Source organism: Capricornis sumatraensis, chromosome 22 (genome assembly GCF_032405125.1).
Source record: "Capricornis sumatraensis isolate serow.1 chromosome 22, serow.2, whole genome shotgun sequence".
NCBI classification, from domain to species: Eukaryota; Metazoa; Chordata; class Mammalia; order Artiodactyla; family Bovidae; genus Capricornis; species Capricornis sumatraensis.
The window spans coordinates 34,077,860-34,102,106 of record NC_091090.1 but is presented as its reverse complement, the minus strand read 5'-3'; the positions used below and the strand labels follow the sequence as shown (position 1 = coordinate 34,102,106).

Here is a 24,247-nt window from a genome sequence, read left to right as displayed (position 1 = left end):
GTTTCTCATGATGTACTCTGCATAGAAGTTAAATAAGCAGGGTGACAATATACAGCCTTGACGTGCTCCTTTTCCTGTTTGGAACCAGTCTGTTGTTCCACGTCCAGTTCTAACTGTTGCTTCCTGACCTGCATACAGATTTCTCAAGAGGCAGATCAGGTGGTCTGGTATTCCCATCTCTTTCAGAATTGTCCACAGTTTATTGTGATCCACACAGTCAAAGGCTTTGGCATAGTAGAGGAGGTCAAAAGGAGTCTGATGCTGACTGAGTGACTTTCACTTTCACTTTCAGGGGAAGGGAGGGACTAGAAGTGATTCTAAAGGGGTAGCACAAAGGATATGTGTGTGGTAATAGGATAAATCCATATCTTGATTGTGATGGTACATACAGGAAACTAAACAGGGAAAAAATTACATAGTCTTAAACACACACATTGTACCTATGTCAGTTTCCTAGTTTTTAAATGGCATTATAGTTGTATAATATATATACATAGGAGCTTCCCCAGTGGCTCAGAGGTTAAAGCGTCTGCCCACAATGCAGGAGGCCCAGGTTCAATCCCTGGGTCGATAAGATCCCCTGGAGAAGGAAATGGCAACCCACTCCAGTATTCTTGCCTAGAGAATCCCATGGAGGGAGAAGCCTGGTAGGCTACAGTCCACCAGGTCGCAAAGAGTCGGACACGACTGAGCAACTTCACTTCACTTCACTTCATAGTTGTATAATGGGCTCCCCTGATAGCTCAGCTGGTAAAGAATCCACCTTCAATGGAGGGGACTCTGGTTCAACTCCTGAGTCAGGAAGATCCCCTGGAGAAGGGATAGGCTACCCACTCCAGTATTCTTGGGCTTCCCTGGTGGCTCAGATGGTACAGAATATGCCTGAAGTGCATGAGACCTCAGTTTGATCACTGGGTTGGGAAGATTCCCTGGAAGAGGGCATGGCAACCACTCCAGTATTCTTGCCTGGAGAATCCCCGTGGACAGAGATGCCTGGCGGGCTACAGTCCATGGGGTTGCAAAGAGTCAGACATGACTGAACAACTAAGCACAGCACAGCATAGTTATATAATATAAAATCACTGGGAGAAAATAGATCAAATTTATCCAAGACTTCTCTCTACTAACTTTGGACTTTCCCGTCAATCTGTATTTATTTCAAAATAAAAAGTATAAAAAGAAAAAGACTTGAATAGAAAAAGAACTCGAGAATGAGAAAAAGAGGGACAGACAGAGACACAAAACAGCAAGAATGGCAAAGAGAGAGAAAAGGAGAGAGGAAGCTGTTCAAAAGGGTAGAAGGTTCCTGTTCACTCAGGACATACTGGCTCCAGATCTTCTCCCTTCCCATAAACACAATGAATCTACACTTTTACACAGAAAAACTTCTTCAAAAAGAAATGTGGAAACTAGCTGGGTGAATCCTATACACAAGGTGAATAAGAAAAGCCCAAACTAAAATCATTAGAAGATGAAAAAATAAATAAATCATTAGAAGAGGCAGAGACAAAATCTCTCTATAAAACCCATCCTTGGAGCCACAATAAAGAAGCAGGTGGGAAGTCACCACTGTCAGTTTCTCCCTGGGAAACAAAGTGTCCCACATCTGGGACCCTAACTTTGAAGACTTAACACCTGAGACATGACCCTCCAAAACATAAAGCTCTGAAAGCCATGAAGCTTGTGTCCATGAAATCCATGAGGCTATAAGGAACTGAGAAACAGTTCTTAACAGGCTCACCCAGACTCACTGTGGCTGTCTCTCCAGGGAACAGCACACAGACACAGACTGAAACCTCCTGCTTCTCCCTGAAAGAAGCCTGTTTCCTTATCCGAAAAGCTAAGACTTCTAACACATATCTAGGGGTCAACTGCAATCCTCACCAAAACCTGAGAAGCCAACAGGTGCCATCATCGTGCTCTCCCTCTGTCCCACCCCAGGTCACCAGTGTCTCTGTGAAAGGAGCTTCTGCACATGTGTGGCTGCCCAGGTTTTGTGGCTGCTGCCAGAGGACACACTCCTTATCGTGTAGCCCAGGCCCCTGCCAGGGCTTGCGTTCCTGAGTCCAACAGGACAGTAGCAAATTAAAGAAAAGCTCCTAACTCTCTGCCTGTGCCCCGCAACTCCACCCTCTCCTCCCACTTAGGGGTAAATGTGGAAGGAACTGACAGAAACTCGCATCTCCCAGTCTTCTGAAACAGGTAAGAGGGTAACAAGTAGGAAGGCCAGGAGTCTCCGATTGGAGGAAATAGGCTGCAAGTGTCAGACATTTTTTCTCACTCCCTTAAGAGGGAGAGGAAACAAACTACAAGTGTCAGACTTTTTTCTCTTAAAATTCTCTGTTGCCATGATGACGCCTTTTTCCACCTGAATTTAACTTTTCTCAAACCTTGAGCTAAGGCACGCATTTTTCTTATGGAAATGTTTTTCTTAAGCTATGTTCATGAAACCATGTTATCTTGCTTTGGAATTTGCCTTTCTTCAAAATGGTTCCACCTAACACTAACGTTTGGCTGATAATCACTCAACAAACCGGTATTCATATCAATTGTTTTATGGCTGGGGCATGACACATCTCCTGCCACCCTATCTCAAAAATGCATATTGCGGGAGAGGAGCCTGGTGAAACTCCATCAGCCTTCAGGTGTTTCTCTTATCTAATCAATAGCTTTCTAACAGACAACAAGCATCCTGCTAAACACTAGCAGGGGGGCACTCTCCATCCCCCTTCTGATGTCTATGTCAGAAACTTTCTCTGTCCCTTGTTATACTTTAATAAAACTCTGCTATACAAAAGCTCTTGAGTGATCAAGCCTGGTCCCTGGTCCCGAAGTTAAATCTTCCTTGGAGATCTCAAATCTCACATCATTCACCATTTCCCATCATTCATAAGCGGTATACTTACGTATTTGAAGTTATTACCTGATGGTCCATCTTCCAATCAGACTCTATCTAGATTCTGACTGAGATCCTCTGCTTTAGAACACTAAGAGGTCTTGACAAACCTTCAAATGTTGGGAGCCACTAAGAATAAGGTGGAGCAGAAATATTCCACAACTGTTGACAAGCCACGCCCCTGCCTGAGAGAGAAAGCGGGGAACAGAGACAGCGGTAGACAGAGAAGGACTCTTCTTCAAGCTACTGGATTTTCAGGGTCATCTTCTTATAGCAGCTTAGCCTTTAATTCAGTGAATAGAGTTTTCCTCTCACATCTCTGGATTTTCCTCCCAATCTCAAGAAAAGTCTTAAAATTCTCTATTACCCAATCATTAAATGTTGAGCTGCCTCAACCTTGGTCTTCAGTCTTCTTTCTCCAAAATCTCTCCTCATGTAATGTCCTTCATTCTTTTGGTTCCCAGGAGTAATGACCATTAGCAGTTGCCAGAAAATGAAAATAGAATCTGGGTAATAAACTCTAACCTTCTTTTTGTCTTTTCCTTGGTGCTTAGTCTTGTTTCGCTTTCTCATAGGGTACCTGGTACAGAGGCATTGTGCCCTAAACTTCAGCTCATTGTGCCCTAAACTGTGTGCAAAAGGGCTGTGAATGACAAATTCTAGATGGTGGCAGCAGGCCATGTGCAGAGACACTGCACGTGGCACTGGGGTGTGGAGCCACAGGCAGGGCAGCTGCGCCTGCCCAGGGAGAACCCTATGACCTGCTTCCCAGTGATGAGAGACCCCAATCATACAACCAGAGGATGGACTGTCCAGCAGAGGGCATATTCTAGATGGTAAGCTCCCATTTCTCATTTTATGACTAAAGGATAAAACTTCCCTTTGCTTCTACTTTTTTTAAATAGTATTTATTTTTATGTATTTAATTGACTATGGCAGATCTTAGTTGTGGCAAGCAGGACCTAGTTGCCCAAGCAAGGATCAAACCCAGGTCCCCTGCACTGAGAGTACAGAGTCTTAGCCACTGGGCCACCAGGGAAGTTCCTTTGCTTCTTCTGAGCTGACCTGTCTTGTTCTATTGGCACAATCAACACCCAGCAGAAGGACCATTTTTAGGGCCCAATTTTGAAGGGTTGGTAACAGTTACAAATGTCTTTGACAGTCAAAAATTACAAAATTCTTATTTATGATCCAGAACATTTTTATAGGACCCCAGACTCTTGGTCATAGCCTAGGCTTTCCCAGAAAAGAGAATTTGAAACAAAGATTTATGCACAAGCACTTAATGCAGAATGAGATACAGCACCAGGAGTGAAAGAAAGGGAACACAAGCAGAAGAAAAGCGGACTTGTCAAGGATACATTATCAAATTTGCTGTTAGTATGAAGTAACTAGGTGTTCAATCACGTTTGTCCCCCTGAAGCACATCTTAGGAGACATCCAACAGATCCCCATCCCAGGAGAAATAATCTGCTCATCAGCCCCCATTTCCCATTAGTCAAATCTTCATTCTGAATCTGAGCAGTTCCATGTAGGGCACTTGCTGGTGACAGACCCTTCTGTGTCCCTACTTACTGCTTTGTTCTCTTTGTTTTTTAATGTTTGGCCATGCTGCATGGCATGTGGATCTTAGTTTCCTGAGCTGGGATGGAATCCTCCACCTCTGCAGTGAAAGTGAGGACTCTTAACCACCGGGCCAACAGGAAAGACCTCCCACTGATTGGACTTTTTCTTTTGTTTTTGCTATGCTCAGTCTTTGTTGCGGCTCTTCCTTGCTCCTTGCAGGCTTTGTCTAGCTGCGGTGCAAGGGCTTCTCATTGCTGTGGCTTCTCTTGTTGGGAACCACAGGCTCTAGGGCATGCCGACTTCAGTAGTTGTGGCTCATGGGATCTAGAGAGCTGGCTGGGTAGCTGTGGTGCACGGCCTTAGTTGCTCCACCCCATGTAGGAACTTCCTGGACCAGGAATGTACCTTGTGTTCACTGCATTGGCAGCAGGGTTCTACCACTAGACCACCAGGGAAGGCCTTACTTACTGTTGACCGGGAAAAGAGGAAATACACTGTGACCTCCTAGACCCTCCAAGCAGAACAAAGAACAGACTCTAACAATTACTATTTATGGAGGTAAACAATGCACAAAGAAATACAGGACAGGCAAGCAGGAGTAGCCATATCTTAAACAATGAATCAGTCACAAGGACTTGGAAATTGGCCTTCCCCATATGAACATTCCAGGCCATCGTACTGGAAGATAAGAGACCACATCAAAGAGATGGAAGCCATGACAACTGTAGCAATCTAGATCAGGAAGCCCTAAGTAGACCCAGAAGCCTACTGCAGGCATTTGAGTGAGTCCAGCCGAGACCAGAAGAACTGTCCAGCTAAACTTAGCCCAAATGCTGACACACATAATGGTGAGATAAATTAATGGTTGGTGTTTTAAGCAACAAAGTTTCAAAATGATGCATTATACAGAAGAAGCTAACTGATATCTACCCTTTGACATCTGAACACATGTGTTGGAGCAGTAACAATTCTTAGGAAATGATAAAATGTTAATATTCCTTACATCATTTCAGTGGTTTCCTGTTCTTATTTTGGCTGTGATTTCATGTAATATATTCATATGTTGTTTTGCAAATAGATGTGGAGATATGTACCTAAAAGGGAGTGCAAACAAGAAAAACCCTAGAACTTTAAAAACAATAACTACAAAACAGATGCTGTCGGAACACTGAATCAGTGTCTCTGGAAACTGAAATGAATACATGAACCTAGAATTTGTACACTCACTTTTCAAAAGGAATGAAATAAACAAATTCTATTCAGAGTTGCCAAAGGAAATTTTAGATGACTCATGGGACACACATATATATCTGAATAGTTCTGGCGTTCAAAGTCTTTCCATTAAACTGTCCTCCTAAGCCATCTTCTGGAGTCAGAGTCCTTCCAAAGCACCTTCTTCATCGCTCCCTTCACATCCCTGTTCCTCAGCGTATATATGAGGGGGTTGCTCATGGGGATAATGACAGTGTAGAAGAGAGACATGAACTTGTCCTGATCCTGGGAGTTTTTGCTGCTGGGCTGAAAATACACATAGATGGCTGTGCCAAAGAACAGGGAGACCACCGTAAGGTGTGATCCACACGTGCCAAATGCTTTTCTCTGCCCTGCAGTGGACTTTATTCTTAAAACTGCCCTGACAATCTGACCATAGGAGAACATGATTAATGAAACAGGTATGAGAAGAATGATGACACTGCCAACGAAGGTCACATACACATTCATAGTGGTGTCCACACAAGCAAGTTTGAGAAATGGAGGGATCTCACAAAAGAAGTGGGCTAATTTATTTCTCCCACAACGAGGTAAAAGGAAGACAAGCGCTGTCTGCAATAAGGAGTTGGAAAAACCAGTGATCCATGAAGCAGAAGCCATCAGGGCACACAGACGGGGGTGCATGATTACTGTGTAGTGAAGGGGCTTGCAAACAGCTGCATAGCGGTCAATTGCCATAACTCCTAGGAGAATACATTCTGTACATCCCAATGCCAGAGAGATATACATTTGAACTACACAGCCACCAAAGGAGATGGATTTGTCTGCTCTGCTGAGATTAACTAGGAGCTGTGGAACAATGCTAGTTGTGTAGCACATGTCCAGAAAGCTCAAGTTAGAGAGGAAAAAGTACATCGGGGTGTGAAGACGTGGGTCCAAGTAGGACAACGCAATGATGGTTGTGTTTCCCAGCAAAGTGAAGATGTAGAAGATCAAAAGGACCACAAAGAGGACTGACTCAAGCTGAAGCCTGTCAGAGAAGCCCAGTAAGATAAATCCAGCGAAAGAACTTTCATTTTTCTGTTCCATCCTTTGTTAGCACATGGCTCCTGTCAAATCAAGCGTTTAGCAATTTATTAAAGGTATCTTCCAAAAAAGCGAAGAGATGAAGAGGAAAATCTATCATGTTCAAAGACATGGTCATGCGATTTTATATGCAACTATTTGAATAAATAATGTATTCATTGAAACTGATATATCATAAATTAATTAGTTCTTTACTATTCACAAAAATTATATATTGAATTTAATATAAGAAAATAATAATAATAAAATCAAGTCATGAACCTTGGTTTGCATCAATCATAGATATAAAATGCCTGTTTTGGATTGAGTTTAAAGGATGAAAGTATGATGATTATTTATGTACATCTTAGAGAAAGTGGGAATGAGGGAAAATCAAGGGAGAGTGATTAGAAAGAGTAAGAAAATGTAGACAAAGGGAGAAACTTTATTTTAAATATGTATCTCATAATTCTACATAACTTGATTTGCACATACCTCACATATAATAGAACAATACAAAATGATCTGTAAAATGCATTCAGATATAGAAATTTATGAGCTAGAATGTACTTATACAAAGGGTTATATTACATTCAATGTATCACTAAGATACTTTCTCATAGATACATTCTGGCAAAAGTTATCTCTACTCCTAATGCATTATATTTGTGAATGCTATATCCTTGTCTTTTTGTATAGTAGTGAAAAATAAATTGCTCAGAGCCTGAAAATATCACCTTCGATTATAGTGCTTAAATTTTGTCCTTGAGATACCTAAGATTTCTATACCAATTTAACAAGAACTCCAATAATTTATTCACTGTGCATAATCACTTCACAGGCTTCCCTGTTGGTTCAGTGGTAAAGAAACCGCCTGCCAATGCAGGAGATGCAGGAAAGGCAGGTTCAGTCCCTGGATCAGGAAGATAACTTTAAGGTGAAAATGGAAACCCACTTCAGTACAGAGAATCCTTTCAGGCTACAATCCACGAGGTCAAAATGAGTTGGACTTTACTTAGTGACTAAACAACAAAAGTAGTCACTTCACAACAGAATTTCAAACTCCAGTGACCAGAACTTACCTCTTCTTTCTGCTCATTTCAGTTTCATATATTACCGACAACTAAAATGCCTGCAATTCCTATAGGAGATAGGATTATTCACTAACATTCTAATGACAATGAAGAACACATAGATGAGGAGGCAATGGATCTATCACAGTCTCAGAAATAACACTTCTAATCACTATGGACAGAGTTTGGCCAGGTTGGGGAAAAGAGGCTGAAATGGGAATTCCTTTGCATGCTGTTTATTGAGTGAATGTCCTCAAGACAAAGAGAATCAGGGAAGCAAAACAGAGCAGACAAATATGTTAAGCAAGGATGTGATCTCAAATGGAATACATGAACATGATCCCATAGAAAGCTGGAAAATGAGCTTTTTCAGAGCTATCTGCTGATAAAAATACTGTGTCTTCACTTACACAATCACTGCTATCCACATGCTGCTACCTGAGTGTTTCAAGTGGGGTAGAAAAGAACTGAATTTTAAATTTAATTTTAATTCAGATAAATTTAAATACCTATTTATATAGATGTGACTAGTTACTACTATACAGAATAACAAGCTGTGGAGCATGCGTTGTGTCAGATTTGGTTCCACCTTGACAAAAAGGCAGCCTTTTATAAATCTCACCACTCTGTCATTGACTACAAGCTGCCCCAACCATATTCAGAACTTCTGGCAATGTGGCTCCATTCAACTGATGGCAATTTTCTGAAGAAAGAAAGGGCTGTGAAGCTGTCAGTCAATACTCATGACAAATATGGTGTGGATCAGTGCAGCAGCCAGTAGAAAATATCTGAGCTGGACACTGAAACATTCACAAAAAATGAGAGTTCATTCATACAAAATGTACAGTCCATTCATAAGTGAGTGCAAGGATGAAGGACAGTCACCAGTGTACATTACACATCACCTTGTCATTTGCCTAATTCACCAGTAAATTAAACCTTCAGATCACCTTTTCTGACCCATGGTTCTCCTCTCAAATTGGTGTTTCTCCTCAATTGAAGAATGATCATTTTTCATTAACAATAAATTTTAAAATGCGTTGACACAATAACCATGAAATGGACATTCATTGTTGTAACTGCAAAACTAGTGTGTGGAAAAGTACACATGTTCATTTCTTTAAGAAAATGAACATTTTAAAATGATAGATATTGACAATACACTTTAAGAAACCTTCTGTAATTTCAGAGAAAATAGGAGCTGAGGAAAAAATGAAAGTGTATAGTCTAATATGTTCACATTCACATATATGCTATTACTCAATTATGAAGGACATGTTTTATGACAGCCAAATATCCTGAATTTAACTTGCTCCATATATCCATACTGAGACATAATGAATACACTACAATAGGATGAAATGTCTAAGAAAAAAATTGTTGGCTTCCATAAGGAGCAGTTAAGTTCTTAAAGTTGGTGAATTTCTATAGGAATTTCTGTTTCTTTTACCAACTGACATGTACATGTACATGTAACCTTTAAAGAACACTTGTAACTGAAAACAAGCTAACTTACCAATTCCTAAAGTGCTACAGAGATCGAGTTCCAGTCCTCTCAGTGTTATTCACCTTATGTGAGTGTCCTAAGCTGTTCCCTACCTCATTTCCAAGTTCCTGCCTTTAATACAGCACTGGGCATAGGAACCTGGGTATGTAGACTAAGGATGCAGGTTGCATGCAATGAGTACATAAGTTGACTCTACCAGCTTTGGAATATCCTTAAGTTTTCCTTAAGTAAGAAGATGCTTTCTCTTGATAACTTTAAATACCTTCACAAGGTACTGAAGATCAGCATTGTGTCTAGCTGGTAGGATGACATAGGAAGGCAATTTCAAACTCTCAGGATTATTTTTGAATATAATATTTGGCTCTATGATGGAGAGCTCATTATGAAAGCATGAGACTGGCATGAAACTGCAGCAAAACTAGTCTGGTGAAAATGGTTTACCTGGCTGAAGTCTCTGGGGAATGTTTGTCCTCTACCATTAATTAGCTGATGTTGCCTAGCTGCCCAGAGACGACAATCCTCAGGGAAAATGAATATCAGGAGAAAGTAAGAGGAAACTTAATCTGCCTCTTTTATAACTTCTCATAAATGACAGAGCTTAGATAATTCCCTAAACTTCCCAGTTATATTAGCTCTCCTCTTTTAATGGCCTAGATATTTTACTAAACACTTAAGACTTTTTTATACAATTGCAAAAAAAAAATTCTCCATATATAAATAAGAACTCATCAGTCACTTAATTTTAGATGCAAATTAATTTTTATCTAATATTCATAACCAACTTTTAGGGATCACAGAGTTACCAATTCAGTTCAGTACAGTTTAGTTGCTCACTTGTGTCCGACTCCTTGCTACCCCATGAACTGCAGCACACCAGGCCTCCCTGTCCATCACCAACTCGCAGATCTTACCCAAACTCAAGTGCACTGAGCCAGCGATGCCATCCAGCCATCTCATCCTCTGTTGTCCCCCTCTTCTGCTTCAATCTTTCCCAACATCAGGGTCTTTTAAAATGAGTCAGCTGTTCGCATCAGGTAGCCAAAATATTGGAGCTTCAATATCACTCTTTCCAATGAACACCCAGGGTAGATCTCCTTTAGGATGGACTGGTTGGATCTCCTTGCAGTCCAAGGGGCTCTCAAGAGTCTTCTCCAACACCACAGTTCAAAAGCATCAGTTCTTCTGTGCTCAACTGTCTTTACAGTGCAACTCTCACATCCATACATGACTACTGGAAAAACCATAGTCTTGACTAGACGGACCTTTGTTGGCAAAGTAATGTCTCTGCTTTTAATATGCTATCTAGGCTGGTCATAACTTTCCTTCCAAGGAGTAAGTGTCTTTTAACCAATTAGGCAGTGTCTACCTAATCTTTAAGGTAAATATATTAAAGGTCAACCTCTTGAGAAACCTGTATGCAGGTCAGGAAGCAACAGTTAGAACTGGACATGGAACAACAGACTGGTTGCAAATAGGAAAAGGAGTACGTCAAGGCTGTATATTGTCACCCTGCTTATTTAACTTCTATGCAGAATACATCATGAGAAATGCTGGGCTGGAAGAAACACAAGCTGGAATCAAGATTGCCGGGAGAAATATCAATAACCTCAGATATGCAGATGACACCACCCTTACGGCAGAAAGTGAAGAACTAAAGCGTTTCTTAATGAAAGTGAAAGAGGATAGTGAAAAAGTTGGCTTAAAGCCCAACATTCAGAAAACGAAGATCATGGCATCCGGTCCCATCACTCCATGGGAAATAGATGGAGAAACAGTGGAAACAGGGGCTGACTTTATTTTTCTGGACTCCAAAATCACTGCAGATGGTGATTGCAGCCATGAAATTAAAAGACACTTACTCCTTGGAAGGAAAGTTATGACCATCATAGACAGCATATTAAAATGCAGAGACATTGCTTTGTCAACAAAAGTCCGTCTAGTCAAGGCTACGGTTTCTCCAGTGGTCATGTATGTATGTGAGAGTTGGAGACATGGGCCTCCAAAACATACTTCTAAAAGTCAATGCAGTTTGTGTCCATGAAATCCATGAGGCTATAAGGAACTGAGAAACAGGCTCACCCAGACTCACTGTGGCTATCTCTCCAGGGCACAGCACACAGACACAGACTGAAACCTCCAGCTTCTCCCTGAAAGAAGCCTATTTCCTTATCTTCAAAGCTCAGACTTCTTACACATATCTAGGGGTCAACTGCAATCCTCTCCAAAACCTGAGAAGCCAACAGGTGCCATCATCATGACTTCCTTCTGTCCCACCCCAGGTCACCGGTGTCTCTGTGAAGAGTTTGCGCACACATATGGCAGCCCAGGGGTTGTGGTTGCTGCCAGAGGGCACACTCCTTGATCACCTGGTTCAGTGGCTTGCATTCCTGGGTCCAACAGGACAGTAGCAAAAAAAGAAACAGCCTGTAACTGGCTACCTGCACCTGCCCACCCAGGGCTCAATGTGGAGGGAACAGAGAGAAACATCCATCTCCCAATCTTCTCCTGAAACAGGTATCATTGCGTATTTGAAAAGCTATTGTCTCAGGTTTTGGTAGATTGCCTATGATGGCAATGATTACCTTGCCCTGAATGAGGACCTGTGCTCCTGGACCGCAGTGGACAGGGCGGCTCAAATCTCCAAGCTCAAGCTTGAGCAGGGCGGTGCTGTGGGTCACAGTAGGAACTACCTGGATGGGGACTGCGGAGGGTGGCTCCACAGACACCTGGAGAACGGGAAGGACACGCTGCAGCATGCAAGTACAGGGGGTGCGGGGCCTCCCTGATCCCCCCTAGGGCTGGACCTGGGTTCCAAGAAGAAAGTGGGTCCTTGTAGAAACAGGGCCCTGGCTTCTTGTTGGGAGAGGGAGGAATCCACCCAGGTTTTCATATTCTGTACAAGAGAGTGACTGACCAGTGGCCTCACTTCTCTGAAGGACAATTAAGGAATCCAGTCTCTTTGGGGAAGAAGCAGGAACCCATCCCTGAGATAACTGGTCAGCGGTGCCCCTTCCCCCTGGGTGCCATCTTGTGAACCATGACTGTCTCTCAGGGCCAGGTCTCACCCTAAGAACATGTTTGGAGGCTTGATGCCAGCTTTTCTGAGTCATTCAGCCTCCACCCAAGTCAGGACCATGACTCTGTATTCACTCCCTTACATGGTACCTCCTACCTTGGCTCTCACCGTGACTTCAGAACCTTCCAAGGACTCAGGAACATGCCCAGACCTCCGAGTCCAGGCTGGTATCTGGTGTTTGTGCTGCTTCTTTTCAAACCCACTGTCCTGTTTATTCTCAAGATGGTCACAGGATGCTGCTTCAGGGACCCATGGAGGTAACACTAAATGGGAATTTTCTGATTCATCCTCCACAGACCCTCCAAAGACACATGTGACCCAGCACCCCATCTCTGACCATGAGGTCCCCCTGAGATGCTGGGCCCTGGGCTTCTACCCTGAGATTTCACTGACCTGGCAGCATGACACGGAGGACCAGACCCAGGACATGGAGCTTGTAGAGCCCAGGCCTTCAGGGAATGGAAACTTCCAGAAATGGGCAGCTCTAGTAGGCCCTTCTGGAGAGGAGAAGAGAATCACATGCAATGTGCAGCACAAGGGGCTTCAGGAGACCCTCACGCTGAGATGGGGTAAGGAGGAGGCTGGGGTGGAGCTTCTTCTCAGATAAAGCTGGAGCCTTTCTGGACCCCTTCAGCAAGGTCTGGACTCAAACCTGAGGTCTGGGGCCCTTCTCTTTCCTCCACAGAACCTCCTCAGCTCGCCGTCCCCAACATAGGCATCTTTGTTAGTCTGGTTCTTCTCGTGGTCACTGGAGCTGGGATCTGGAGGAAGAAGCGGTCAGGTAGGGAAGGGATGGAGGGATCTGAGATTTCTTGTCTCACTGGGAGTTTCAAACTCAGGTAAAAGTTTACCTGCCTGGTTTTTGGAAAGTACCCTCCACACACGCATGTGGATTCTGAGTTAATGCTAACACTGACCCTTTTGTAAAGTACATGTGAAAATGTAAGACAGATTTTTCACCTTGTAATTCCAGCTGGGGGCCTGTCTCTCAGCACATGAAGATCAGAGGCGAGGGTCCCTGCTGAGGACAGACCTCCAGGAGGGCAGTTGGTCCAGTCGTCCCAACAGCACCTTTCTTCAGTCTCCTGATTTTGTCCTGGATTTTGGCCACATTTCCAGAAAGTTCTGTAGGTTCCAGGATTAGGGGGTTCCTCTAGGATCTCATGACTCAGTCTTCTCCATGGCCTCTCATGTGATATTTTCTTCTTGCAGGTGAAAAAGCAGGGAGCTACACTCAGGCTGCAGGTAAGTACAGAGGGGATGTGATTCCTGAGACCTGTGTGAGAGTGCAGACAGGAGGCCATGGGGGACAGACCCTCCTCAAAATTCCTTCTCTAAGTTTCTCTCCTGTGGGTTCTGACCACATCCTGGTTTTGTTCTCCTCCAGGCACTGATGGTGCCTAGGGCTCTGATGTGTTTCTCACGGTTCCTAAAGGTGAGACCCTGGGGCATCTAGATTGGGAGAGGAGTTGGAGCAGAGGGGACACACTGGGTGGCAGGGGTCTCTGAGTGGGACATGTAAGCGTGTGGGGGGCTGTGGAGAATGTCAGCCCTTACATGACCGACCTGAACTGGTTCCTGATTATTTTCTCTCACAGTGTGAGACAGCTGTCTTGTGGGGACTGAGTGATGCTCTGTCCCATTTTGTGACATCAGATTCTGGGACCCCTCTTTCTGCAGCTGCATCTGAATGTGTCTGTGCTCCTATTAGCATAACATGAGGAGTTGGGGAGACTGGTCACCCCTGCCCACCACACCCCCTCCCCACCCTGACCTGTGTTCTCCTCCCTGATCCACTGTCCTGTTCCAGCAGAGACAGAGCTGGACCCTCTCCATCAAGACTTCCCATAACCAGGTCAGCCTAGCTCATGCTAGGTCCTGCCTGCATGCCTTTCTTTGTGTTTATGTGTTTATATTTTGCTTATTTCATTTATTTTTGAATAATGACTGTTCTTTTTCATGTGTAGAGTTCTGGTCTCATTCTGCCTTGGGTGTCCTCATCTCTGACTGCAGCAGGACTCATTTTCACTAATGATTATCCTCACAAGACAAAGAGGTCCCTGCACACAGGATCTCAGTGATATCAAGAGAGAAATTCTCATCTCTCCCAGCTCTAAGGCTGTTTCCTGGATTCCTCTTTCCATTCTTTCTGCATCCCTTATAAGGAACCAGATTTGGGGATTAGCATAGAGGATGGACCCAGTTGTTTCACATTTTGTCTTAATTCTTGCTGGATTTCTACCTTCTCTGCATCTTGGTCCTCCCCCTCTGCCCTTAGATCGAGTAATGCTAGTGTTGGCTCCAATCCAAGCTCATGGGGATTGATAAAGCAGCATCTAATAGATTCACAGTAGGTTGGAATATAGGACATACAAACCTGATATCATCTTTTCTGAAGAGAAAATATCATTATGTGTAGAGTGCAGACTGATCTGTGTGGGAGGGATGGGAGATCAGCCCTTGTGGGGAAAATACAGGCAGCACTGACATCAATGCGAATGGATGTTGTGTTGTAGCGGCCAAGAGGGAGCAAGTGGCCCAAGGTCACAGTAATAAAGACACAGTCTCTAGAATAGGGAGGCACTCCACACTGATCATTCATTCAACTGATATTTGTTGTGTGCCAGAGAAATGACACACTATTTTTGCATCTAGAAAACCTCAGTGAACTAACAACAGACACACCTTGTTGGCCTGGTGAAGTGTGTCCTGGTGAGAAGGGGCAGAGTGAGCCTAGTAAGTGAGGGAATGTTTACCTTAGAGGTTAATAAGTGTTTTGAGGAAGCATATGTGTGTAGGAACAAGGAAGGTGGCTCTTTTAATCATGTGGTTAGTGCGGGCCTTATTGAGAAGGTGACTATTGAATAAAGATGTGAAGGACATGAAGGAATGTCCACACAGATGTCAGCAGAAGTTCTCTCTGGGCAGAGGAATCTCCTGTGCAAATGCACGAGGGAGGAGAGTGTCTGTGTTCAAGAAAGAGCCAGGAGGCAAGTGCGGCTGGAGGAATGAGGAATTGAGATCAGATTCCATGTTTCACCAGATCACATAGACCTAGATGATATTATAAGGGTGTTGATGTTGTCTGAGTAAGATGTGGATTTCATAAGATGCTTTTCACAGAACACAATCCATTGTGACTACTCTTTAGAAGCTTCAGTCTGGCTGCTGTACATAATCAGGAGGTGACAGGTGAGTGATGCACTAAAGGAAACTGTAGGAAATGGTGAGGTGACCAAGCTGGAGATGCTGGTGCTCACCTAGACCTCTCATTAAATCTAGACAGTTGGGAGTAGAGCCTGAGAATCTACATTCATAGCAAGTTTGCAGCTGATGCTGCTGACTTTCAGCTCACATATTTAGTAGTGAGGGTATAGACCAGGATTCCCACATGGCTGTGCATCAGCCTCCCCTGTAGGACTTGTTCATAAGGGATTCCTGGACTCCACGCTCAACACTCTGAGAAGCTGGGTCTAGGAGGAGACCTGAGTATGTTATAAGAAGCCTGACAAGCAGTTCTTATGCTTAGTCAGGTTTGGATCCACTGAGGCTTGTGATCAGAGAGAGATCAGGATGGGGAAGGGCTTAAATCCACACTTAAATGGGAAGAAAAACTCAAGATATTTTCTGGGAGATACATGTTTTCTCTTCCAAGCAGGATAGGCAGCTGGACATTTTAGAAAGTAGTCTGATATCACAAAGTCTCTGAGTTGCTAAAAGAGCAGATATAAATGTTCTCAGCACAAAAAGTAAATGTAATTATGTGACATCACACAGGTGTAAGCTAAAGTTCTGCTGTTGATCATTGTGCAATAGAGAAAAGTATCAAATCACAGGTTGTACACTTACTCAATATTTTATATCAATCATATCTCAATAAAGCAGAGGGGGAAAAAATCTCTGAAAGTTTCCCTACATGATATTCTTATAAAGTTCTTTGTGAGAAGAAAAAGGATTTCAATTTGTTGCAAATGAGAGAAAGAAAGTGAGATTTCTGGTTTTGTTGTATTTCAGGAAAAGTCACAGAACAGCCTGAGGATTCACAGCCAGCTCAGCATCCACAGTCTCTCCCAGGTGGGGAACCACCTGGGAACTACTGCCCCTGCACGGGGAGCAGAAGCCACTGTTCACAAAACAGGTACTCCCTTAGCTGGAGGATGCACTCTGGTGCTAGGCTTGCTGTCGCTGCTGCCCTTGGCAACTCAATAACACTGCCACGATTCATGGTGTGCAAATCAAGACCTTCAGCATGATGCCAGCCTCTCTGTCTCAGTTCAGTTCAGTTCAGTCTCTCAGTCATGTCCGACTCTTTGTGACCCCAGGGACTGCAGCACGTCAGGTCTCCCTGTTCATCACCAACTCCTAGAGGTTACTCAAACTCATGTTCATCAAGTTGGTGATGCCATCCAACCATATCATCCTCTGTCATCCCCTTCTCCAGCAGCCTTCAATCTTTCCCAGTATCAGGGTCTTTTCAAATGAATCAGTTTTTCGCATCAGGTGGTCTAAGTATTGCAGTTTCAGCATCAGTCCTTCCAGTGAATATTCAGGGCTGATTTCCTTTAGGATGGACTCGTTCGATCTCCTTGCAGTCCAAGGGACTCCCAAGAGTCTTCACCAACACCACAGTTCAAAAGCATCAATTCTTTGCTGCTCACCTTTCTTTATAGTCCAACTCTCACATCCATACATGACTACTGGAAAAACCAAAGCTTTGACTAGACGGACCTTTGTTGGCAAAGTAATGTCTCTGTTTTTTAATAAGTTGTCATGATTGGTCATAACTTTTCTTCCAAGGAACAAGCATCTTTTAAATTCATGGCTGCAGTCATCATCTGCAGTGATTTTGGAGCCCCCAAAAATAAAGCCTCACTGTTTCCACGGTTTCCCCATCTATTTGCCATGAAGTAACGGGACCAGATGCCATGATCTTAGTTCTTTCTGTTTCACTGTGTCCTTATTTGGAGTCCATGTGACTGGAGGAACCTAGTGCCATGTCCACCTGCAGAAATGTTTAGGAAACAAGTTTTTCTCCTTCATGGAGGTAGGTGATCTCAGACTCTGACCAAAATGTTTACATGTGAAATTCCCTTCAGTTGGGAAGTCAGTATAGATTTGAAGGTAGAGGTGAGGGTTTTCATTGTTTAATCTTTAAGTCGGGTCTGACTCTTTGTAACCCCATGGACTGTAGCCTGCCAGGCTCCTATGTCCATGGGATTTTCCAAGCAAGGATACTGGAGTGGGGACACCATTTCCTCCTCCCAGGGATCTTCCTGACCCAGGGGTTGAACCCAGGTCTCCTGCATTACAGATTATTTACCACTGAGCCACCGAGGAAGTCCCAAAGGAAAGGGTAAGGGATGGGGAAAAAGTGACAAATTTCAGTATTTGGACCAGTGATCTAGACTCGCAAAGACTGAGCGAGTTGGACACGACTGAGCGACTGAACTGAACTGAACAAACTGACAAACTGATAAATATTATGGACACTTTCTCCAGTAAGATGTTCATGTACAAAGGAATATAAAGCAATATAAAATATCAGTATACACACACACAAACACACACACACACACACACACACACACACACATCAGTTTGTGACCCCCATCAAAGTCTTTAAAAATTACTAGTTCAGACACCAAACTACTAATTTCACCAAACTACCACATTTATATTTTGGCCAAAACAATTATTTCCTTTGTATTGTACATATGGAAACATTTTATACTTTATTACTTTCATTTGTTTCCCTGGAAGAGGAAGCCTGAAAACTAAGCCCACCATGTTACTGGAAATGGACTCTCCGTGACCTGTTTTTTCACTCCTGCTATTTTTCAGGTGCCTGAATACAAGTCTACCTGAACCATGGGGACTTGGTCCATGGAGAGCTTGGTCCATTCAACTATCTTAACAAATCCAATTATAGTTTTTTATTTTTTTTTCATCCAACAAGAAACCAAAATGTTTTTGATAGAAACAGTACAAATTTCAAACCCAGCTGCACTTACTCTTTTGAAACACCAAAAAAAATCCTCTTTTCAAATGGTTAATTCCATATTAGCATTTACAATATCATTACTGTTGTTCTTCAGAGCTGGAACAACGTTTGCTCTCGACACATTTGCTTGTGACATGACCAGTTCTATGCCCTTTACTTCCACATCTGCCACATCTGTTTCAACAGCCTCTTCCTGTTCACTCCCTTCTTGTAGTCTGTGTGTTTTCTGGAATGGTTGAGACAGCTTTACCTTGAACTTTTCATTCTCAGCAGCTACTAACTGTGCTTGCTGAGATAAAGCCTCAATCTTGGCTTTAAAAAAACCAGTGTCAGTATCTGATGCTGACAATTACCAGTGCGGATTGAAATAAGGTAGAAGTTTACTTGCTTACACTCACTTTCAATGTCTGTATGTTTCTTATTGTGACCTGATAGCAAATATCTCAGAAACAAGCACTGGCTCACAGAAGAGATAAAAAATATCATTTGTTAAGGTGGACTTGTACACAGGGACCTACCCTGGCACCAGAAAAATAGCAAGGGTGAAAAAATAGGTCATAGAGATTCCATTTCCAGTAACATGGTGGGCTTGGTTTTAAGGCTGCCTCTTCCAGGGAAACAAAATAAAAGTGATAAAATATAAAAAGTTTCCATAACTTTTGAAGGAAGGAAATAATTGAATATTAAGGAAAAAAAAATTTAGGCCAAAATATAAATGTGTGCAGTCTCCAGAGAGAAAATATGTTTTTATCCTTAGGGTGTTAGCCAAATCTGAAAAAACCTTACATCTGATTTTCTCAAGTTTATGAGCCATAACAGGAAATATAAGCCAGAGCTTATTCACGTGGGGAGCTAAGAGGCATCCCCTTCTTGAAAATCCAGAAACCAAGATTCATATCATCAGGGAGGAGGTAGAGATATTGCCTGCATGCATACTCTGTCACTTAGTAGTGTCCAACTCTTTGCCCGCACCATAAATTATAGCCCACCTGACTCCTCTGTCCATGGGATTATCCTGGCAAGAATATAGGAATGGGTAGACATGAGTGTGGGTGGGCTCTGGGAGTTGGTATTGGACAGGGAGGCCTGGCATGCTGCAGCTCATGGGGCTGCAGAGTCGGACACGACTGAGAGACTGAACTGAACTGAACTGAACCATTTCCTCATCCAGGTGTCATCACAACCCAGAGATTGAACCTGCATCTCCTGTTTTGGCAGGTAGATTCTTCACCACTTAGCCACCTAGAAACTGTAGAGATATTGGAAGCATGTAACATGCTGGTGGGAATATAAAATGGTGCTGCCACTTTGGAAAATGCTCTGGAAGTTTCTCAATGTTTGAATACAGATTTACTGTATCAGTTCTGCAGATTATCCTACTCAAGGTGGACCCACAGTGACACAGATTGTTCAGTGACTGTGCAGCCCATGTGTGACCACATCCAGGGCGTAGGGCTCACTACCTCGTGCTCCTGCTTCTCTTACCTGGAACGTCCCTGTGCAGATGCACTCTGAGATGCACACAAGTGTCCCTGCCTCCTGGGTTCACACCTTGTGGACTCTCCTCCCCTGAGTGTGGATGGAAGCTGTGACCTGCTTCTGACCAGTAGAATATGGCAACAGGGACATCACTCCTGAGATTAGATCACAGAAGAGCAAAACCCCATCTTGCTGGCTGACTTTCTCCTTGTCTTCCCTGCTTGCGATCTCTGATGAAGGAAGCAGCTGGGCTGGAAACATCTTTGTTTCACGAAACTGAGGTCAGCCCCCTACCAACAGCCAGCAGAATACTAAGGCCTCCAGTCTAACAGCTCAGAGGAAGCCACTTAGTGTTCTCCCCTCAGGCAGCCCTTGCCTTTCTTGAAGACAGACACGCTGCTTTCTCTTTACAGCATAATGTCAAGTTCTCTGGAGATCCCAGTTGCTTTCCTCTCGCTCCATCCAGGAGGCCCCGGAAGGGAGCAGCAGGCAGGGTGGGAGGAAGTGCTGGTGAGCAGGGGTGTGGCCAGACCCCTCCTTGGAGAGGTGTTCCCAGGGAGTTAGTTGGAAGAAGAGCAGTCAGGGCAGTGAGATGGGAAGGAGAGTGAACAGCCCTGGGACCTCAGGTCCACATGAGGCTGTGTATCCGGCTGTGAACTATCACAGTGATGAGGAAACCCTGCACAGCCCCTGCTGGTCTTCCCCCTTCAGCATCTGGAGAGGCCAGCTCACACCCGGATGCAAACGCCGCTGACGGCCCACAGCCCTGATGTGAGCCCCTCTTCCCCCACCTCCAGAGAACACACTCCACCAGCCAACATAGGCCCAACTCTCCTGTCACTTCAGACCCTGGGACCACCTGTAGTGAGTGTGGGAAACACAACAGACTCCCCGCCAGTCTCAGAGCCCAGAGGGCAAGGGAAGCTGTCAGAGCCCAGAGGAGGTGACCCTTAGTGTGGTAGGTGGACAGTCTATGGGAGTCAACACAGCAGAATAAGTACACACTTGGGCTCAGCGGTCAGACTGTTTCATTAGAATCATGGCTCAACCAACTGACAGTAAGTCAAGCTCCCAGAGATCCATTTCCTTGTCTGCAAAATGGGCTTGAGAGCTGTCCCTATCTCATGGACTCTTATGAGATTTAAATTAATTTATGTAAATACTTGAAAACAGTACCTGACATGTTTATTAAGGGAGAATCCTGGGAAGGAAGAGAGCCCAGGCATGTGGCTCCTGTTTCTTTCTCCCAAGAGGATGAGGATAACTTCTCCCAACACTCATTAACTCAGCCTCTTCTTACTTGTGTGCAGAGAGAGAGCAGTTCTGTTTCTTATATCCCCTGAGGAGAGGGGCACAGGAGAGGTCAGGATGGACCAGGATGAGAAAGCATCAGAGCAATGGACACCCACATATATTACAGCAATGGGAAAACACAGCTGTATATTGGTCATTTTTCAGTGCATATACAGCTCTTGGAGTACAGCATCCACACATTTCTGGGTGTTACCTCTAAGCTCACACATTACCTGAGGCTTTAAGAGGTCCTTCCAGGAGCTTCCCTAGTGGTCCAGTACATGGGAATCCATCTGCCAATGCAGGAGATACCAGTTCAGTCCGTGGTCTGGGAAGATCTCATATGCCACGGGGCAGCTGAGCCTGCAGTCACAACTGCTGAGCCTGCTTATTCTGGAGCCCTGTTCCGTGACAAGAGAAACAACCACAGTGAGCAGCCCGCATCAGTTCAGTTCAGTTCAGTTCAGTCACTCAGTCGTGTCCGACTCTTTGCAACCCCATGAATCGCAGCACGCCAGACCTCCCTGTCCATCACCAACTCCTGGAGTTCACTCAGACTCACATCCATTGAGTCCGTGATGCCATCCAGCTATCTCATCCTTGGTCGTCCCCTTCTCCTCCTGCCCCCAATCCCTCCCAGCATCAGAGTCTTTTCCAATGAGTCAACTCTTCGCATGAGGTGGCCAAAGTACTGGAGTTTCAGCTTTAGCATCATTCCTTCCAAAGAAATCCTAGGGCTGATCTCCTTCAGAATGGACTGGTTGGATCTGCTTGCAGTCCAAGGGACTCTCAAGAGTCTTCTCCAACATCACAGTTCAAAAGCATCAATTCTTCAGTTCTCAGCTTTCTTCACAGTCCAACTCTCACATCCATACATGACTACTGGAAAAAACATAGCCTTGACTAGACGGACCTTAGTCGGCAAAGTAATGTCTCTGCTTTTGAATATACTATCTAGGTTGGTCACAACTTTTCTTCCAAGGAGTAAGCATCTTTTAATTTCATGGCTGCAATCACCATCTGCAGTGATTTTGGAGCCCAAAAAAATAAAGTCTGACACTGTTTCCCTATCTATTTCCCATGAAGTGATGAGACCAGATGCCATGATCTTCGTTTTCTGAATGTTGAGCCTTAAGCCAACTTTTTCACTCTCCTCTTTCACTTTCATCAAGAGGCTTTTTAGCTCCTCTTCACTTTCTGCCATAAGAGTGGTGTCATCTGCATATCTGAGGTTATTGATATTTCTCCCGGCAATCTTGATTCCAGCTTGTGTTTCTTCCAGTCCAGCGTTTCTCATGATGTACTCTGCATAGAAGTTAAATAAGCAGAGTGACAATATACAGCCTTGACGTACTCCTTTTCCTATTTGGAACCAGTCTGTTGTTCCATGTCCAGTTCTAACTGTTGCTTCCTGACCTGCATACAGATTTCTCAAGAGGCAAGTTAGGTGGTCTGATATTCCCATCTCTTTCAGAATTTTCCACAGTTTATTGTGATCCACACAGTCAAAGACTTTGGCATAGTCAATAAAGCAGAAGTAGATGTTTTTCCGGAACTCTCTTGCTTTTTCCATGATCCAGCAGATGTTGGCAATTTGATCTCTGGTTCCTCTGCCTTTTCTAAAACCAGCTTGAACATCAGGGAGTTCACGGTTCACGTATTGCTGAAGCCTGGCTTGGAGAATTTTGAGCATTACTTTACTAGCATGTGAGATGAGTGCAATTGTGTGGTAGTTTGAGCATTCTTAGCCCACGTACGTACATACATACATACAGTTAGAGAGTAGCCCTGGTCTCTGAATCTAGGGAAAGCCCACGTGCAGCAACAAAGACCCAGCACAGCCAAAAATAAACAAAATTAAAAAGAGAGAGAGACCATTCCACTGTTACATTAGCTGAGTGCTTCACAGGGATGGATATCTGATAAGAGAAGTGAATCCTGACCATGTGATGTCTCACCTCCTTTGCCCCAAATGGGTCCTTTTTTATCTCAGGCAACATTGATAGATCACAAATTTTAAGTCCAAGGACAGCCAGTACTCCTGACAGAGTGTTGCAGGCAGGGAAGATAAAGCTTATATTTAGTGAATGTCAAGTCATGCCAGAAAAGGTAATTTGTTATTCATGTAATAGTTGATATTTGTTGTCTCAGGGCCTCTTGGGGGAATGATGTGTTCAATCCTTCTTGAAAGGCTATTAACAACTTCCACATCTTATAATTCCCTGAATCTCCTGGAGAATTGTCTGTCAGGTATATTATCCCCAGGGTTGCCACTGGGAAACCCATAAGGGGATGAAGTAACTATTACTAGAGTGGAGGGAGCTTGTCAAGATTGGATTCCCAGAGGCTACAAAGAGCTATAAATTTCAATGTAGGGAAGCCGACATTGTGGTCACTCCAGTTCTTACTAAGCCAGCCATACATTCTGCAAGAACCATTCTATCTCTCATCCTTGTATATCTAGGGGGTGGGAAATGCAACATTCTCCTGTTTTTGTTTTTCCCATTAGCCTGGAGGCTGACTTGGAAGAGAAAGTCTCATCCCAGAAGGTTACTAATATGAGCATCTGGTAAGTGCGATAACCTTTAATTGGTCAAAGCCACTAAGAAATGAGTCAGACTTGGAAACGAGCACTATGTGACTCTCTATCTCTTTCTGCAAGTCTACTTTTTCCTTCCCAAGCTGCAGACAGGTTTCCTTTGCTATTCAGTCCACACAGCTTGAAGTGGCAATAGATTAAATTCTAAATTTTCGTATCATCTCTGCCCAAGAACTAACCCTACTTCACCTGGCCGTCCCCCACTACCCCTCAAAGACCCCTGAGTGAAAGGGCAGGGACTTTGATGGAAGGATGGAGATAATCACAGGGCGATTTTCTCTTGGAGATTTCTCTTTAAGCTGAAGAAAAGGATCTACACACTAGAAGTAGCTACTGACAAGGTAGAGATGCCTTCTACTTTTTAAGTGCAAAGTGGTGAAAGCCATTGGTATTTTGGGGCCCAGAAAACTCAGGGCTGCATCAACACTAGTCACACTGGCAGCTCTGAGAGCATTGGTGCCTGACATAGCATCATTTTTG

General features: G+C 43.8%; 1 protein-coding gene and 2 pseudogenes across 1 annotated transcript in view; 1 reads left to right on the top strand and 2 right to left on the bottom strand.

Annotated features, from left to right (window-relative positions):
• LOC138069278 (zinc finger protein 184-like) overlaps positions 1–24,247 on the bottom strand; it is a 1,142,341-nt gene that overhangs the window by 543,790 nt on the left and 574,304 nt on the right. The gene's annotated exons all lie outside the window — the stretch shown is intronic.
• Positions 5,364–6,778, bottom strand: LOC138069636 (putative olfactory receptor 2B8; annotated as a pseudogene).
• On the top strand, positions 9,809–20,645 carry LOC138069634 (BOLA class I histocompatibility antigen, alpha chain BL3-7-like; annotated as a pseudogene).